The 20,240-nt window shown below is 37.9% G+C and overlaps 1 long non-coding RNA gene across 1 annotated transcript; it reads right to left on the bottom strand.

The window, feature by feature from the left end:
* Nucleotides 1-294: 294 nt before the first annotated feature.
* LOC130013650 (uncharacterized) lies at nucleotides 295-17,852 on the bottom strand. Its single transcript, XR_008788862.1, has 4 exons — nucleotides 17,789-17,852; nucleotides 13,349-13,520; nucleotides 8,430-8,591; nucleotides 295-1,062 (listed from the first exon to the last, which is right to left on the bottom strand). It is a non-coding gene; the product is annotated as an uncharacterized LOC130013650 (long non-coding RNA).
* Between the last annotated feature and the right edge of the window lie 2,388 nt (nucleotides 17,853-20,240).

Genomic DNA, 20,240 nt, shown 5'->3' with positions numbered 1-20,240 from the left:
ACCCGAACGGAAGCTAGTTCTACCATAGTCGTCAAAATGGACGCCGCTCTCTTCAATGAACTGCTACACAACTTTTTACTTGACGAAAACGCAAGTTTGCTTACCGAAAACTTTGATATGACCACATCATTCTTTGGAGACAAATTCCCGGAACGTTTGTCAAAAGTTTCTAACTATGTTTCTGTACTAGAGGTAGAATATGATAATGACGATTTCAAGAAATGTATTCACAGCTGAGTTAGTGACTGTGTTATCCCCAGACAATAAAATAAACAAACCATCCAAATATCCAGAGTTTATTTATTTACCGTTATATGATTTATACTTACAATGTTTATCAAACTGATATATTTAATGAAGAAAATCGTTTGTTGGTGTTGCTGTTTTTCCAAATAAAATTCACAAATGGATGAAATATATTTTACTATAATACTGTCACTTTCACAATTTCAATCTGACATCGAATTGATTGACAAAACATGATTATCCACTCTATATAAGATGGCAACTACTTAAATGTGTTAGGCCTATATGAATTTAAATAACTCGCAGGTTCTGGTAGTATGCGTTAAAATAACAATTCCAACACAACATATGTTTTGTCGCGGGCCACCACTTTTAATTTGACTTGACCCGCCTCAGCCGACCTCGAAAGGTGGGTCAACCATGGTCACGACCTTAGTCTAATCATTTCAAGTTCGGGTGCTCATGGTAGAGACTTACTTGAACCATGGTTAAATATTTGAACGAACCGAAGGCGGCCCTTGCTGTTGTGCACGGTTTCGACCTGCGGAGAACCTTGCTTCTCGTTGATAGTGGCCCCGCTTCAACACCGTTTTGTTTATTTGTTATCTTCAATTAAACTGAATTTGAGAAGTCACGTATTTCTTCTAAGAGAAAAGGACCTTCATCTTCTGGGGTACTTGTTTTAAACCATTCGGCTATTCGTTCATTTCTGCTCTCTGTAACCAAAGAAGACAAATGAAGTTGAAAGCTACTCCGTCTTTGATTCAGGGCCATTTTAATCATCTCCCTCTGTTGGCTGTCTGATAAAACTTCAGGCTGTAATAAAGAATAACAAATTCAAACTATTAACTTCTAAAACGTGCAAAAGCAACCGTACAAAACAGAAATTCCAAGATATCTGGTTATTCAGTTCAGCTGCTGAACTTCAGCACCGACTTGGCTAATGAAGACGGCCATGCGTCGTTCAGTGTGCTATGAGGGTAAATTTACTGCGGTCTACTCTTATTTTGAGTTCGGGAGTCACGGTGGCTAAGTGGGTAAGGCGCTAGCCTGGAGGTCAGGTGTTCGATCCCTACATTGGCCGAGAAGGTTCATTCAGATTTTCCGGCGTCAGTGATGCAACGAATTATGACAACAGGTAGATATTGATAATTAAAACACGTTGTATTATTTGACTTGTTTGTAAAGTTGTTGTACGTGTCTCACGAATATTATTATTATTACGGTGGAATGAGAATCAGGTCAGGCAGAAACTGAGAAAGCTCTCATCGTCCTCCTAGTCCTACTCTCGGGCCGTAGCAAATCCACGGTCAACACAGGTAAGAAATAAAATAAGAAGCATCATGAAAATTTGCAGGCACGTGTTGGACAATTACGACATTCAAACCTGTAACATTGGAGTGCCGTAAATTGGTCTGGGTGACCTATTTACGGCAAATAAACAAATATAAAGACCGTAGAATAATTGTAAAATGAATAGACCTAGGCCTACACATCTTCTAAGTATAAATAAACAAAATACCAATACATCTTTCTTTAAACTAATTTGGGATGATAGGGTCTACTACGGCACACAAAAATAAATTATGCCGTGACAGACATGGTTTGCGTACATCGGCTTTTACCATGGCTTTGCCGTTTAATTGCCGTGGTAATTTTTGAGCGCCGAGTTTGTGTACAGAGAAGGACGAGGGGGTTTAAATACGACTGGGCGGCTTTCTTCGATTTTTTCTTTGTGCTGGCCGGCAAAAAATAGTGCCGGGCGCAGGCGCCGCCGAGGTGGCTACATCTTTAAAAATGTGCCTGCAAATTTTTTTTTAAAGCAATTGTGCCTGCGCACGCCGTGCGGATGTGCGCGGAAATATCGATGCCTGCCAATGTGTACACGGGACCTCGGTTTTTTATTGTCCAATCCGAACAAATATACATTGTCGCTTGCCAGGTCCTCTGTCGCTGATGGCCAATGCATTGGTCACAAATACAAAGCTTGACTCATCTGTGCCATGTGCAAAGAACCAAGGCCCTCTTTCTCGAAATCTTAACTAAAGATAAGATACAAATTTTAGTAGATACTTCAAGTTTGATTGGCTAAGCACTAAAAATCAATCTAATATTATCCAATTAAATTACTAAAATTGTGATTTTATCTTAGTTAAATTTCGTGAAACAGGCCCCAGTATTGTAAATTTCTTGATGTAGTGGGGCTTAACTCTACAGTTTTCCTAATTTCGCTATGACAATTCATCGCCACAATTCGCCGTGAAATTTGTATGGACATTTTGACATTTAAATCAACAATTAAGACTCCAGTCCTTTCATCGTTGGAATCCTTGACAGCTGGAATTCGACAACGGGTAGGCGGAAATGCCCATTTTCACACATCACACTGCATGACGTATGTCCTGTCTTCTATAGCCCGGTTGGAGCAGAAAAAAAGTGACGTTAAACCCCATTTCATTTCTATAGATAATGACAAGTATCTGGTATTCATAATATTATTAATATTGCTACGAGGGAAATTTTGCCCGGACAGCGGCGCTATCGTCTACTCTTATTTCGAATTCCAACTGCCAAGGGTTCTTTTATGTGGACGCCAATGTCTACACGGGACCTCTGTTTTTCGTCCCATCCGAAAAACTACACATTGTCCCTTGCCAGTCCCTCGCCGGAAAATCCCGGTAAACTTTCTCGGCCAAAGCAGGGATCGAACACGGGATCACTACGTTATGTAATACTATTTGATAATTTATGCGAAATTGTATTAGACGAATATAAGTGCACCAGAGGACATGAGTTATAATTTGATAAATACATTTGTTTTATTTGTATTCTCCATTGTCAGTATATTAGCTATGATATGAGTTTAATTAAAACGTAAATTAAATTGGTTGTGAAATATTGTGAGAATAACAGGAAAAGGGGTGTAAGTTCAAGAATAGATTCTATGTCTAAACGCATTTGATCGGAAAGTTACCATTTCATATTTGGCATGAGTGACCAATCACATGATAAGTTACATCATAAGTAGCCAATAGAATAATTAATGGCTGTGACACCAGGCAGATTCTAAGAGTGGAGAGACCGTTAAGGTTCAAGATGGCAACCACTATGCCGGCCCCTTTTTGTCGTCTATTCCTTGTGCTCCCTATTTCATGCTTTACTCATGAACGGGGTATGGGGTGACCGAATGGTTAGCGCATGCGCGTTGTATCATAAGATCTGTCATTGAGTCTACGGGTGTGGTTTCGATACCCCACTTGTACGTGATAAGGAGTAGGGTCACCTGTCTGTCTCCTCCCACTGCTAAAGACCCCTACGTGCATACGAAATTTTGAAATAAAATTGAACCATATGTTAGTAACGAAATGACCTGATTTGTGTCGAGTGGACGTTACCCACCCCTTCTCTCTCTCTCTCCCTCTCTCTCTCTCAAGAAGTGAAGGGATTTATTGCAAATCATTCCATAGCCGCTCTACTATAAAGACTTATAAACCTGTACTGTGTAACACGTCATAGATTTGTGTATACCACGTCATATAGGATCAATCGCGTGATAAAACATCATTTACTAAATACTCGTTTTATCTTAAGAGATTTTAAATCCATTACCTGTCCAACCTGTACCGTGGATGTTGACAGGTACAATTTGTATAAGATCAAATCGAATATTAAATATTACGTAAGCGTTTAAAGGATCGTGAAATAATAGACAGGGGCTCTATGGCTAAAAATAATAGGAAAGGCAACCTCATAAATTATAAATTATGGAGTATTTAAAATACGACAGTTTAGAAATATATTACAATAAACTGTGAATTATCTATACACTAGAGGTTTACAGATTATCTGTTATAGTAGAGAAATAATCTACAATGACATACATTAAGCTCATCATGCAATCAAACCACTGACTCGTGGGTGAAGCATAGATTAAACATTTATATTGGGTGTATAATAAAATTCTGTATTTAAAGCCAAGTTAACTGTCAGTAGGATAATAACCTTTTTAAATCAAGTGCAATAGGGTTTAACGTCCTACTGTTATGCACCTACCTGGCTATTAATAAAATCTTGTATTTAAAGCCAAGTCCAACTGTCAGTAGGATAATAACCTTTTTAAATCAAGTGCAATAGGGTTTAACGTCCTACTGTTATGCACCTACCTGGCTATTAAAGGGACAATAACACTCTTGCTGGCTTGACAGCTCCAGAAAATACAAAATAGCCTTATTCTAAGTACTAGATGTGTTAGTATCCTACCTGTTGTGTACATTATCCAGTACATCCTATTTTACTTGTCCAGAGGGTTAGAAAATATTTTTAAATCCAAGTCACATTTGAAAAGGTTTACGTTAGGCTTTTCAAATTACATTAGGCGTTTTTGTGAACCGATTAGATTAGACCGATTAGCTATTATACGCATTTGTGAAGCAAGTTGATTATGCTAATCGTTACATTTGTGAGACGATTTAACTCAACTGATTAGGCAAATCGACCTAATCGTCCCAGGAGGTGTTTAGGCGATTAGATTTGACGTTTTCAAAATGGCGGAATGTTCGACATCGCAAGTAATTTTTAATGCTTATTGTTGTTTTTCTCCATAAAAAATGTTTTTTTAAAACGCATTTGATGTGTTTAAAGTAGCTAAGTCTCTAACTCAATATCATCCAAAATCTTCAACACTGAAAACACGATTTATTTGTCAAATTATATCAACATTCATGTTGTAAACTTAACGGGAAAAGATGGGCTTTTGATATCCAATATTTAAGACAAAATAAACATTTTACCATTGGTACACGAATCGTGTACCATAATGCGCTTCAGCCCTAGTTGTATCAAGAGACTCGAGGGACGAGGCTAGACACATTGCACCAAATCAAACGGCGTATGTAAACTGGAATAACCAGACGTGACGCTAGAAATTTGCACTCGCTTGAGACTGCTGGCTTATTTCGCCGAACATAACGGATTTGAAATTGAAGTAAAAACGGAAACCATTGAATGTAAATCAGTTTATATACATTCATATTACAGTATTATATGCATTGCGACCCACTTTTGTCAATTTCTAGGTCCCAAATGTTAGCGATTAAGCTCCTTTAATGTTAACTTTATAGTCCACAAGAATATTAGATCACCTCTGGCTCTAAGCAATTTTAGGCCCTCTGGGTGCCAGCAGTGTCATTGTAATCTGTAGGTAACTTGGACTACACGTGAAACACACGCCCCCTCGTCATGTTAGCAGAGACATTTTTTTTTCTGATCGGTGTCCCTGATGGCAGCCATCTTACCAAATCGTAATTATCAAATTTCACATTTGTGGACCATAGCTAATCAAATCGAAATCATACCAAATCGTACTAGCAAATCAAAACCTAATCAAATCGACTCACAAAAACGCCTTTAGTTGAATTTTTCCAATTTTTTAAATTAGGTGTGTTAAGATGAAATTTGTATCATCAATTAATTGGAATATTGTAAAATAGTACAATTTGTTGACTAGAATAAAGATTGGGACATATTATTCAGTTACAACAAGGGTGGTATTGAGGCTTTAAAGGCGGGCTTACTCCATACAGTGCGCTATGACGCAACTTCTGCCCAGACATCGGCGCTATGGCCTAATCTGATATCTAATTTCAGCTGAAGTAAAGTACAATCGACACAGAGTTGACCATGTGGGAGCCCACGGGTCAGCAGTATAGACCGGGAGCCAAGGGGGGGAAACCTAGCTGAAAAGTGTACCAATTTTCTCCTATATGGTATCAATGTATGTGTATCTGGTATCATCAGAATGTAAGTCTGCCGGGTTTCTGGTGGTGGGTGTGGTTTTCCACGCCCTAAATGCCATGATCCCCAACTAGGCATAACGCCCCTCGTAGCAATTGCATGGCATGTGCAGGTTTTCATTAGCGTGAAGGGTGGGAGTGGATGGTCGAATGGTTAGCGCGTGCGCGTTGCATCATAAGATCTGTCATTGAGTCAACTGGCGTGGTTTCGATTCCCTAGTTGTACGTGACAAGGATTAGAGTCGCCTGTCCAGCTGTAATACTATAGAGGTTATTTTAGTTCTATGAAAGATGCTCTGCTTAATATATTGAAGAAGTTAAACAATTGGTTGACAACGAGAAATGGGCTAAGTAGGTATTGTTCAAGATTCAACTTTCCTAGACTAAGTTACAGACAGTTATGTCACCAGCAATTGCTGGAAGTAGGGTACTATCGTCCAGCCATCTCGAGCACAGATTAACCAATTAAATAGAATAATGTTGACGTAAAACGGTGCCCATATGAAACAATAACCCAAAAATGGTAATTGTCCTGCCTTCATAAATAATGCGTTTACACTTTACATATAAGAAAGAGTGAGTTTCATTTCACACCAGACATCATAGAGCGGTCCGAGAGGGGAACATCATAGCCTCCTCGACTTAGAGGCTAGGATATGAGATCCTAGGAAGAACATCATCTAGAACTATCAAGTAGTATGTGGCTCTTGCTACGTTTCAGCCATTAGGTCTGAGTTATAAAGGATGTTAAACTCAGACCATAGATATTATAATAATTCCTGATATTCTATCATAGATTCAGTGGTATGCTATACATATATTGTAACCCTTGTATTATGGATGTTGTATTCGATATATAAACCTAGTTACAGCAGTTGAATAATTCATCATTGAAATAATTATGCACAACGTGCTTAGATAGTCACATCTGTCCCCGTAGTATCACACAGCCTCGTGGGATTTCCCCGGGTCCTCCCGTTTCCGCCCACCGCTAGAGACTCCTACCCGTAAGTGTATTATTGAAATAAAATTGAACCAAGTGTTAGTCCCGGAATGACCTATTTGGCATGTAGTGGACATCAACCCCCCCCCCCTCTCTCTCTCTCTCTCTCTCTTTTAAATGAATTGTACCATGTTACGGTGTTGGACCCGAAGTTTGTATCGAGTGAACGTTAACACAGACACTCTCTCCCCCCCTCTCTCTCTCTCTCCCCCTCTCTCTCTCACTCTCTCTCTCTCTGCGGCCTTTGCAGAAAAATAGGACATTAAAATCGATTTCATTTCTTTTTGATATTTTGTACATGTAATATCTGGAGTATTTATTTAGAGAGCCAGTGATTGTAAAACAAGGACGCGATCTTATCTCACCGATCATAAAATATGTAATTAATGGCCATTGATTTGTTTTATAACCACATTGATTGATATATAATAAAACTAGCGATTGACCCGGCATAGAACGCATATAGCCATGAACTGAAAGTAGCATAACTCTAAAACCGGAAGTTGTAGTCCAGAGTTACCAGGCCTATGTTACTCCCTGGTCCGAGCTACCCCAAATTTCAGCCTCGAGACAGTCCTGAACAGACATACAGACAGACAGACAAACAAACGACAATCATAAATATTAGTATAGCCATCTGGACAAAGCCGTGCACACGTTTGGTGATGCCTAGAACAAACTCCTTGAATTTATGATCCGAAGTATAGGGACTATAAATATAGTACTTATAAATCTGAGAAAGGGCGTGGGGGGGGGGATTCTAGATATGTAAAAACACACATGAAATCAAGTTTTCATTCAAATTAAGGGATTGCCCACAAAACTCGCCGTACGCGGTTTGACACGGACGGATCGTTGGGTTTGGAAGCTCGCAGCCCAGCCGCAAGAAACCGGGTGAAACTTTTGCATGTGCAGGATCACAGCCAGTGTATGATCTTCTACGGGGCCGAACGCACGCAAGTGACACATAAATCTCACGCACGGGCTTGTTAAACTTTCCGCCGTAGACTGCCCGTGGTAACACGTGCGGCGGGTTGCGAGCTAGGCTTAAGGTAACATTATGTACAGCGATAATTCCAATTTCAAAACACCACGAAACACCCCCTCCCCTCCGCAACTCCGCAAAATGGATACTCCGGTTCAACACTCCATCTATCCGACCCTCGGTGAATTGGACGCCCCGGTTCAACACTCCATCTATCCCCACCATCGGTGAAATGGATGCCCGGTTCAACAATCTTTCTGTCCCCACCCTCTAAAACGAGCAAGTATTACAACCCCCGGGTTACCGATAGAGATATTTACCTCTACATCTTGATCTGAAGGAGCAAGTATTACCCATGCCCCACTCCCACCTCCACCCCCGGGTTATCAATAGAGATATTTACCTCTACATCTTGATCTGGTGTATAACTTGTTTCTGTGGATGCTGTACTGTGAATCGGTGATGATGGACAATTTCTGGCAGGTTTCATTAATTGTAATAATCGTCTATTTGTCAAGGGTTGGATTGATATATGTTCATAAACATCATCGTAGTCGTCATCTTTCTGAAGAATAGTTTAACACCGAGTAAGACATAGGCTCGTCCATGAGGTTCCCCGGTTGTAGATGACAAGGAGTAGGGTTGCCTATCCAACCTCTTGGGTTTTCTCTCGGTCCTCTCGAATTACCGAAATAAAATTGAACCATGTGTTGATCCCGAAATGACCTAGTTTGTGTCGAGTGGACGTTACATTGGTAATGGGAGAGAGAATGGGGTTTAACGTCCACTCGACACAAACTAGGTCATTTCGGGACTAACATATGGTTTAATTTTATTTCAATAATTCGCTTGCGCGTAGGGGTCTTTAGCAGTGGGAGGAAACCGGAGGACCCAGAGAAACCCCACGAGGTTGGACAGGCGACACTACTCCTTGTCACGTACAACCGGGGATTCGAAACCCATTGGTAATGAACAATGTATAGTCGTTCGGATAAGACGAAATCCGAGGCCCGTGTACAAACTGACGTGCACGTAAAAGATCCCTTGGCAGTTGGAATATGAGTAGGTCGTAGTGATATCGAGAATATATGTAGCCGAAGAGTTGTCATATCATGGTTAAAATTGCATAGTTATCATAGTTAAAATGGCAAAAATCGCCATCGCCATTTTCGAGATGTTTCACTTGTAAATATCACATTACTACGGAATACCATTAGCGTTAATCAATTACAAGATACGGAGAAGCTCATTAGGGTCAATGACATGAACAAAGGTGCTCTAAGTAGTTTATTTCAAGGTCGCAATGCACTGATTTATCGGATAGCAAGGCGAATGAAGTACCCTTTTATGTTACGTGAACGCCACATTCAGGTCATGCCCCCATTAATATCATTTGTTATTTCATGCCCTCATTAAAAACCATTAATTAAGTTCATACTCTCATTAACTTTATAGTCCCGCCAACGTCATACTCTTGTTGATATCATTTATTAATGATTCAAAGATTTCATGCTCTCCTTAAAGCCACGAACGCCATTTCCATTTTTCAGAAAATTGTGTTAATCTAAGCTAGAATGTAGGAGCCTACATAAATTGATTATTAAAGAAATCAAAATCAAGATCGCAACGATAGATAATCTGCAGGCTTGGATTCGATCGAATAAATAGAGACGCATCAAAGAGGTTCAGCGAAACGTAAACACCGAAACGGCTTGTTTAAAAGGAATATAGACGAAACGGCGTTTTTCCAAAACGGCCAAAACTTATATAACTGTGTAAAGTTAAAAAGAAGGAAAACACAACGGCCAACAATGTGATAAAAATTCACCGAAAAATACGTCCGTGGGTTCTTATTAAATATATGCTAGAGCTAAATCTACCTATAGCAGGCCTATCTTTATAGGCCTTAAATGCTAAACTATTAATTAGACATTTATTAACATGAAAAGACGATAATCAACCCTCGATTTCATCGAATACCACCATTTTTTAAACAGATTTGAATCTTATCGCCTTTTAAAATTCACTGTAAAGTTAGGGGCAGCTATGGAGACGTCTACAAATGGTACATTTGGGAACGCTGTTGAAATTTGCAATTTCAGCTAATTTAAAGTTGTTATCAACTAAATATTGTAACTGTTCTTGCGGAATAAATAACCGTGGCGACTTAACTATTCCTTACGAAACACAATCTGAACCTGTTTCGTTTCGTTTTTTATAGTTCAAAATTTCGTTTTACTTGTCTTTACTAAACTAGAATCTGGAAGAGTTGTTATCTAACAGGCGTTCTGGATGATGTGAGGGATTAGCCAATGAAACGGTCTGTTACGGTGAGTTTCTGGTATGAGTTGCACGGAACTGTGGGTAACCCACTCGAAACATCAATGCTGATTGGTTAATCAAATGTCGGAAGTCATGGGGTCAAAAGCCTCTCGTGCGACCCCTGACGCGAACTTCCAGTACAACTGGTCAGATCGTCATGTAGTAGAGGCCATCGAAAGTATAAAAAAACGAAACGAAATATAGATTTTCATTCAGACTGGTCGAAACATGGCATCATCTAATAACTGAAAAGCTTTTCTTAATTAGGAAGGCAGTCAGACACCTTTTCTGTAGTTTCACTTATTTCGGATAATAATAATGACATCAATCCGCTCACATTCATTCTGAAATGAAATGGGGTTTAACATCCTAGTGATCTGCCCCGACTGAGCTAATGAAAAAGGGCATACACCATACAATGTGCTATGAGGGAAATTTTGCCCGGACAGCGGCGCTACGGTCTACTCTTATATTGAATTCCAACTACCAAGGAATCTTTTACGTGCACGCTAATTGTACACGGGACCTCCGTTTTTTGTACCATCTGAACGACTGGACAGTTGTCCTTGTCAGACCCTCCGTCCTAAACTGACATGGGGAAACCACGCAGGAGAATCCCCATAATCTTGCTCGGGCAACACCGGGATCGAACCCACGACCTCCAGGCTAGCGAGCCAGCGTCTTACTCACTTAGCCACCGTGGCTCCCCATTCATGCCGATGTTTTGTCAAAGATCTAGTCAACCTCAAGTTTCGATGATATAACTCATTAAACAAAAATTATCAATAATTATCTTTAGCCGAGACGATAAATACTGACGTCTTAGGACGTCAACTTAGACTGGACCTGGAACCACGCCCTCTGTCATTCGATTGGAAACATTTTGGTGGTTGAAAATACAATGGAGACATTCAGATAGTTGAAAATACAAAGATGAAAAAGTTGCAGTGAATTTGAAAAGTAGAAAGTGAAAAAACATAACTAGATTTTTACATTTTTAATTTTGTCAAGCAATTTTTGTTTTTATACTGATGTAGTAATTTTGTGTTATGTGATATTTTCAAGTGAAAAATCTCGAACAAGACCATTTTTACTATTTTGACTTTGATAATTTTCCAATTTTAACCATGATATTTTCTTTTAATAAAGGGAATAGTTCCCAAATATTGTATTATTCAGGCCTCGAGTTCACAAAGCATTCTCAGACTTAAGTTAAGAATTTACTCAAAATTATTCGTCTTATTTTAATTAAAATATTACCCCTTTATAAAACATTTGTTGTTTTAATATATCAATATGAAACTATGTGCAAAGTTTTGTGTTTCTGGATTAAAGATAGTTGATAGGCCAGACCAATTGAATTTTTTAGTTCTTTAAGGCAGTCTTGATCAATGAATGACGAATGACAAACTCAATTCATTTGGGGGGGGGGATGGCTGAATGGTTAGCGTGCGCGCGATGTATCATAAAATCTGTCATTGAGTCGACTGGCGTGGTTTCGAATCCCAGGTTGTACTTGACAAGGAGTAGGGTCGCCTGTCCAACCTCGTGGATTTTCTCCGGGTCCTCCGGTTTCCTCCCACTGCTAAAGACCCATATGCGCAAGCGAATTATTGAAATAAATTAAAACCACATGTTAGTCCCGAAATGACCTAGTTTGTGTCGAGTGGACGTTAAACCCCAATTCTCCCTCTTTCTCACTCAATTCATGTTTCATAACTTAAACATTTGACACTAAAAGCTTTTGAGAAGAGCAAAACTAATTATTTTTTGTTTTTAAATTAAATTTTGTTTTCCTGAAGAAAATGGAGGCAGGATTTTAACTGGCGTCCCCGAACAACAGAAATTGAAATTGGTGTGGCCTAAAGCCAACATAATTTCCACATTAAACATTCTAACACCAATATTTGACGGCTTTGTAAGCTGTATAATTACCTACTCGGTTTTATTTTATTAGTTTTCAGACAAAGTCATCTACTTGTAATTAATCATTTAATTTTGTCGATTAAAGTTTTCAATTGCCGAATTGTCTTTAAGACAAATAAGGAGATGTTATTACGAAAGAACCACGAAAAATTAAATTAAATATCGGTGTTTTGATGCTGTAAGACACAATCAATGATAGCTGTTTGTTTAATTCATAATTGGTCACAATAAAAAACAAAGATATAACATTGCAAACGTTTATGAAAACAGAACAAAAACCCATGTTTATTTCAGATCAAATATGAGCAAAATCGGTATATATACGAAATAGTTCTGAAATACACTGTGGTGACAGGATTTTGGTGTTGTCTTATGCTTTTGTGACTTTATTGTTCCTGCCATGCTAACTAACTAATCATACTAAACCCAGGCTGTCTGTCTACAGTTAGCCTCGCCTGAGAACAGACAATAAGCTAGTGGACCGACATTTTAAGTCCTAAATCGACGTATACTTCAAGAATTTTGTTAAGTATCTATTCTGCTTCGATTTAATAAAATTGAAAAAGTTTATTTAGTCTTTGTGTGTTTGACAGATGTGAAACGGAGCAGAAACGCATTTCAAAAAAGTATATTAATTTTTGGATATGGCGGCATTTAGAGCAGAGATCTATTCTCGAACTATGAAGACGATAGATCTCTGTGTGCAGAAGGCTAACTAATGTGATTTAACACGAGTTAAAATCAATACACGAGTCGAGAGTCCAGGGACATGCTAGCCGAGAGTCCACATACATGCTATTCGAGAGTCCAGATACATGCTATTCGAAAGTTCAGGGATATACTAATCGATAATCTAGGGATATGCTAGTCTAGAGTCCGGAGCATGCTAGTCGAGAGTCCAGATACATGCTATTCGAAAGTCCAGGGATATACTAATCGATAATCAAGGGATATGCTAGTCGAGAGTCTAGGGACATGCTAGTCGAGAGTCTAGGGACATGCTAGTCGAGAGTCCAGGGACAAGTTATACGAGCGTTACGTGCGATTCTGGAAGGAATCATGATTCAGAGTTACCTGTATATTTGTTATAACTTGTTCCACGATATCCTCTACGTTAACTTCTGTATTTACTTCAATCAGACCAGCTTCTAATTGACCTGCTTCATTATCGTCAAACCCGTGATCACCTGCGTTATCTTCTTCATCAGACGACACCACTTTAACATCTTCGTCTGAATTCAAACTGCTACAAAACGAATGTTAAAACAAGTGTATGAATAAATAAATAAATTAACCTGTATCGAGTTAAACACAAATTAACCTGTATCGAGTTAAACATGGTATAAATAATTAAGTATATGTAAGTAAGAAACTAGGTACAAGTAACTAACTTAGTACAAATAAATAAATAAATAAGTAAGTAACTATTACAAGTAACTAAGTACAAATAAATAAGTAAGTAAGTAACTAACTTAGTAAGTAACTAATACCAAGTAAGTAACTAACTAAGTAACTTATACCAAGTAACTAAGTAAGTATCTAAGTACAACTAACTAACTAAGTATTATAGTACAACTAACTAACTAAGTATCTAAGTACAACTAACTAACTAAGTATCTAAGTACAACTAACTAAGTAACTAACTACGTACAACTAACTAACTAAGTAACTAACTAAGTAACTAACTAAGTAACTAAGTAACTAAGTAACTAACTAAGTAACTAAGTAACTAACTAAGTAACTAAGTAACTAACTAAGTAACTAAGTAACTAACTAAGTAACTAAGTAACTAAGTAACTAACTAAGTAACTAACTAAGTAACTAACTAAGTACAGAGAGAGAGAGAAAGAAATGGGGTTTAACGTCCACTCGACACAAATTATGTCATTTCGGGACTAACATATGGTTTAATTTTATTTCAATAATTCGATGCGCGTAAGGATCTTTAGCAGTGGGAGGAAACCGGGGGACCCGGAGAAAACCCACGAGGTTGGACAGGCGCCCCTACTCCTTGTCACGTACAACCGGGGAATCGAAACCCCTCCAGTTGACTCAGTGACAGACCGTATGAAACAGCGTGCGCGTGCTAACCATCGGCCATCCAACCCCCAAAACTAAGTAGAAGTAAGTAAGTAAGTAAGTAAGTAAGTAACTAAGTAATTAACTAACTACGTACATCTTACTAACTAAGTAAGTAAGTACTAGTAAGTAACAACTAAGTAATTAACACTGGCAGAAACTAAGAAACGGTGAAAATGAAGCGTTTAAATAAACAGATAAATAAATAAATATGCTCCGATATAATCTTTAAAACGACGCCTTTAAATTTTCTAGCGACCCATTCTTTTCGGTTCATGACAAATCAAGGCCAAACTCTAGATATGATTGTATGAACCACGGTGACCTGCACAAGACTTAAGAGTACAAACTGCAATGTGTTCGGTAACTTTGATCCGCGAAAAAACATAAATTTTTCTTGATAACTTTACAAATATCAAAATGTTAGACATGACACATGCCCTTTCTTGTAGAATTAATATCAACTGACTGGCTCTCTAGAATCTAGGAAGAGAGCAAATATAACTCTTGGATAAATTCTGATTTATTGGTCAACATCTGAGAAATTTGAATTTGAGAAACTAGCATTCATTATGTATCGATTCTCTTTAACTTTGTATTGAACAATAAAATTGTCAAGAATTAGCCGATAAATGTTCCTATAATATTTACTACACGCATCTGTTTTATATTTAGATGGAGTCAGACAGCTACAAATGGTATCGGGTGTGCGTTCGAGATAAAACATGTATAAAGCCGGTATCGGCATTTCCATTTTTCGCTTGATCCACGCTAAACTCCATACAGAGAACATGAGATAGAGATTGAGAGGGGGAACGAGAAACATGCGGTATAACGCGCACTCGACACAACTAGGTCATTTCGGGACTAACATAATATATGGTTTAATTTTATTTCAATAATTCGCTTGCGCGTAGGGGTCTTCAGCAGTGGGAGGAAACCAGAGGAACCGGAAAAACCCACCGAATTTGGAAAGGCGACCCTACTCCTTGTCACGTACAAGCGCGGATACGAAATCACGCCACTTCGCTGAATGACCCAACTTTGTGGGTTTTCTCCGGGTCCTCCGGTTTCCTCCCACTGCTAAAGACCCCTACGCGCAAGCAAATTATTGAAATAAAATTAAACCATATGTTAGTCCCGAAATTACCTAGTTTGTGTCGACTGGACGTTAAACCCCATCTCTCTCTCTCTCTCTCTCTCTCTCCAACATTAGCTTACCACTGTTCGTACATCATCAAACTTCATGACAGTTATTTCATCCATATATTGACAAAAGTGAACATAAATATTTCTTTAATAATAGAAATATCTTTGGGTTTAAGTTTAACGATATTACCTACACGTAAACATAACAGGATTTGTTCTCAATTGATTAAAATGGAAGAAATTCTTTATAAGTCGCTATAAATGGCATTATGTGTTTAAAGTAGTTTTTAAAGATAAACCCTTAAAGCATAAGGATAAACATTGGTTTCCCTTTTATTGTTATTATTAATAAATGATACACTCTTTTGACCTATTGGATTCCTATAAAGAAACGTTTGTCTTTGAGAACGGACAAAAAGGTACTTATTAGAAATTGCTACCTTAAGGTCGTTCCGTGTTAAATCCCTCAGTAGGCTAAACCGCACCCTCTTCAAATTTGCTCAAATTTGGTTTATATGCTTATTTTTGCTAAAAAACAAATTTCAGCAAAATTGAAGAGGGTGCGGTTTACCTCACTGACTGATTTGACAAGGAACGACCACAAAGTAGCAATTTCTAATAAGTTTATACCCTAAAGAGTGATGACATTATGATCTTTATCTTGACCATGATCGAACCTTGTGGACGACGTGACCATGCGATGACTTTTCATTAAAAACTTAACCCAATATGTTTTCTACACAATATCAAAACGCTGCAGTTATAATATCTTTTATTTATCTATAAAATAATGTTAGAGATACATTAGCTAAGATTTTACTAAAGAGATGATCATTCTTGATATAACAGTTCAGAAAGAGAAAATTACTTTATTCTGAACGAAGTTATCACTGTTGGAAGTTTGGGCTAGAAATAGACATCAACTGTCTCCGCACTGTCTCCGAGAATTCCCGATCGTTTGATTGACAGACGATAAGGCCCCCCCCCCCCACATATTCTCGATTATCAAGTAACATTCTCAATGCGCTCGGTACCTTCGATTATCAGTCCTTTCAACGACAGTCTCCGGTAGTGACGTCAGTGATTAACGGTAAATGTTAGCTTGATCAACCATTTAATAATTTACTTATTAAATGGACGACTGTAGAAATCCAAGCTATCCGAGGGTTTACAAGTTTATCAAGTAATATTCTCAATGCGCTCGGTACGTTCAATTATCAGTCCTTTCAACGACAGTCTCCGGTAGTGACGTCAGTGATCAACGGTAAATGTTAGCTTGATCAGCCATTTAATAATTTACTTATTAAATGGACGACTGTTTAAATCCAAGCTATCCGAGGGTTTACAGAGTTGATTTTTGGTTTGTTATGTAAATAAAAGTATAAACAATAATTTATATAACATTTGAAGCCTATAGGCAGATTTGTCGCTTAACTAATATATCTTTATTACCCATTTCATCAATTTTGACCAATCGTTTACTGAGCTAAAATCGCTTTAATATCGGCGGCCGCGCTCATTTTGGCTAAAAAATTAAAAAGTGAATGGGCCATATCGCAGGAAGGAACTGTAAGCACAATCAATCTAACGCCTGAATATCTTATTGTTCAGACAGCATGAGCATCTAAACGAAATATTTCAAAAAAATCGAAGCGGGTACGGTTAACTTTTTCCATTATTTTGGGTGATTTGACCAGGAATGGCCCTATTGGCGCGTGTATTATCACGGAGACAGACAGGCAGACATCGAAAACACCACTTGTGCTCAATGGCTAAATCTAGGTTAGGGTTAGGGTTAGTGCAGTAAAGACAAGAAAAACGAAATTTTGAAATATAAAAAATGAAACGAAATTGGATCTGTAAAGACAAGAAAAACGAAATTTTGAAATATAAAAAATGAAACGAAATTGGATCTGTGTTTTAATCAGACCCGGTTTCCTCCCACTGCTAAAGACCCCTATGCCCAAGCGTATTATTAAAATAAAATTGAATCATACATGTATGTTAGTCCCGAAATGTTAGTTTGTGTCGAGTGGACGTTAAACTCTCTCTCTCTCTCTCTCTCTCTCTCTCTCTCTCTCTCTCTCTCACTCAAATTATATCATATATTGATGTATATATACCCACCTAGATAATACCCATTGATTTTAAATGTGTGTTTTGTTTAACCGACAGCAAATCATAAATCGTTATAAACCTAATGGTCGTTTTGATCAATTTGTGTGCATGCCACGTGCTGTTAGTTGATGATTGACATGTTTATAAACTGAGAATTGGATCTATTACCTTAACAAGGCTTCCATGTCCTCGGATTGGGGTGTCTGTTCATTAGGACGACATCTGTTCATTCCCATCTGAATAACTATCTAATCAGGGTTAATCTAAATATTGATTTCTTATATGTATCATAATTATTAATCGATAAATTACGACAACATGATTGGACAAAGTGAAAAGAATATGGCGCGAGATGTCAGAAATAATACGAGATGTGGTAACCAAACGGTCGTTGATTTATTCCAATATTGGGGAGGAGTTATCTACTCCATAAAATATATTGAACTAAACTAGATATTTTATAGAGAGTTTTCACAGCTGCAATTGCATTAAATTTTTGTAGGCTAACTATTGACAGTTGACAGTTGGCGAACACATAATAATACTTAAAGATACATTATGGGAGATTAAATAAAAAGCCTGCACTTCTCTCTATAATAGTTAAAATCTAGATAATGTAAAGGGAATTTGCTGAAAATTTCAGTCAAATTAATCCACTTTGAACTGACAATTTAGCGACTGAATTTTCATCCTAGCCTCGACCATCATTACTAAAGTCGGTACGATAAAAAACATAGTCTCGATTATCCATTTCATGATTAAATCTGGAATGGAAGTCGAACAGCAAATCGGAACCTAATTCAATAAAGATCGCAGTCTAGCGATGACATCGAAAGTTGATTATGGTCTGGATAAGTTAATTAATGTCTAATTAATAATTTAAATAATATGTTAGGCCTTAAAGAACGACTTTCAATAGGCAGATTTAGCTCTTTCATAATGTATGTTTAAAGGATCTAAATCGCTAATATTTGGGACCTAGAAATTGACACAAATGGGCCTCAAGGCATACATGTATAGAAATGTAATATAAATGTATATAAACTGATTTACATTCAATCGTTTCCGTTTTTACTCTAATTTCTAATCAGTTATGTTCGGCGAAATACGCCAGAAGTGTCAATCGAATGGCAATCTCACGCGTCTGGTTATTACAGTCTGCATTCCAGTATTTATTGCGCATGCTGTCGAGATCAGAATATGACGTCACCGTTTGACATAAGTTGTGGAATATGTCTAGCCTCGTTCTTCGTGTCACTTGTTACAAATTGAGCTGAAACGCATTAGGGTCCACGATTCGTGTACCAATGGTAAAATGTTTATTTTGCCTTAAATATTGGATATGAGAAACCCATCTTTTCCCTGTAAGACCACATCAATGTTGATTAAAACTGACAAATAATTCGTGTTTTCAATGTCTAAGATTTAGAGACTTAGCTACTTTAAACAAGAACTCAAATGAGGTACTTGCTTTAAAACGTTGAGAGAATACTCGTTGAGATGTCTCCTAAATAAATCAGTAATTGTTCTTCCATAAGTATGTGTTATAGTTTATTACTCTATCCAGTTACTAAATGCCTCTAAAAGATCACTGGTATAGCCAATCTCTAGGTTTCAGGAAATGACGTCATTTTGATGTAGAGAGTATGGTGGTGGGGGCCACGATATGCAATCTGTATCCATTTCGATACCTCAGTAGGTATTAAAATCATTTATCAATTAATGTATTTTTTAAACAAGTTTAGCCATATTAACACCAAAATAGAAATAGACTCTAAAGCATAATGGATACCATCAATTTAAAAGGATACCATTACATGAGAAATTACCATCAACGACCTATAAATATAAAATTACATAGCATTTATTAGAAATGTTATAAAATAAAATGGGGTGGAGAGAGAGAGAGAGAGAGAGAGAGAGAGAGAGAAATGGTGTTTAACGTCTAACGGAACTAACATATGGAGGACCTGGAGAAAACCCACGAGGCTAGACAGGCGACCCTACTTCTTGTCAGTGGCGGATTAAGCTCCACCAAGGCCTGAGGCGGCAGTTGCTGGGGGGACTATTTAGTTTTTAAATAGGGCCTATTTAAAATGGCGTGGGCCTAATTAATTTCGGGTCAGGGCCTATGTTGATTCCCGTTGGGCCTTAACCCAACCCCCCTAACATTCATTGTCTATGCGTTTTGAATCGTATCAGACAAGTCTAAAAAAAATTTTTTTACAAAATCTTTGGGCCTGAGGCTGCAGCCTCATCAGCCTCAACGTCTTACTTAACAAAGACGAGCATACGGCACGCAGTGTGCTATGAAGGAAATTCTTCCCGGGCAGCAGCTCTATGGCCTATATTCTTATATTAAATTCTAACTGGCAAGGGTTCTTGTATGTGAAATATATGTTGGTAAAGTTGAAAGCAGGTGTATTAATCATATACAGTTTTCTCTTTCTTTCATTACACCTCAACACTAGTAACAGTGCTAATATTTAGTCAGGCCCCAAATTCACATAGCATTCTCAGACTCAAGAATATACTCAAAATTGTTAGCCTTATAGTAAGGACACATTATTGGAGATTCGATCACGAGTTGGCAGTTCTCACTATAATAGTTAAACACTGT

The sequence above is a fragment of the Patella vulgata genome, chromosome 7 (assembly GCF_932274485.2).
Source record: "Patella vulgata chromosome 7, xgPatVulg1.2, whole genome shotgun sequence".
In the NCBI taxonomy this organism is placed as follows: domain Eukaryota; kingdom Metazoa; phylum Mollusca; class Gastropoda; family Patellidae; genus Patella; species Patella vulgata.
This window is presented reverse-complemented; position numbering and strand designations above follow the sequence as displayed.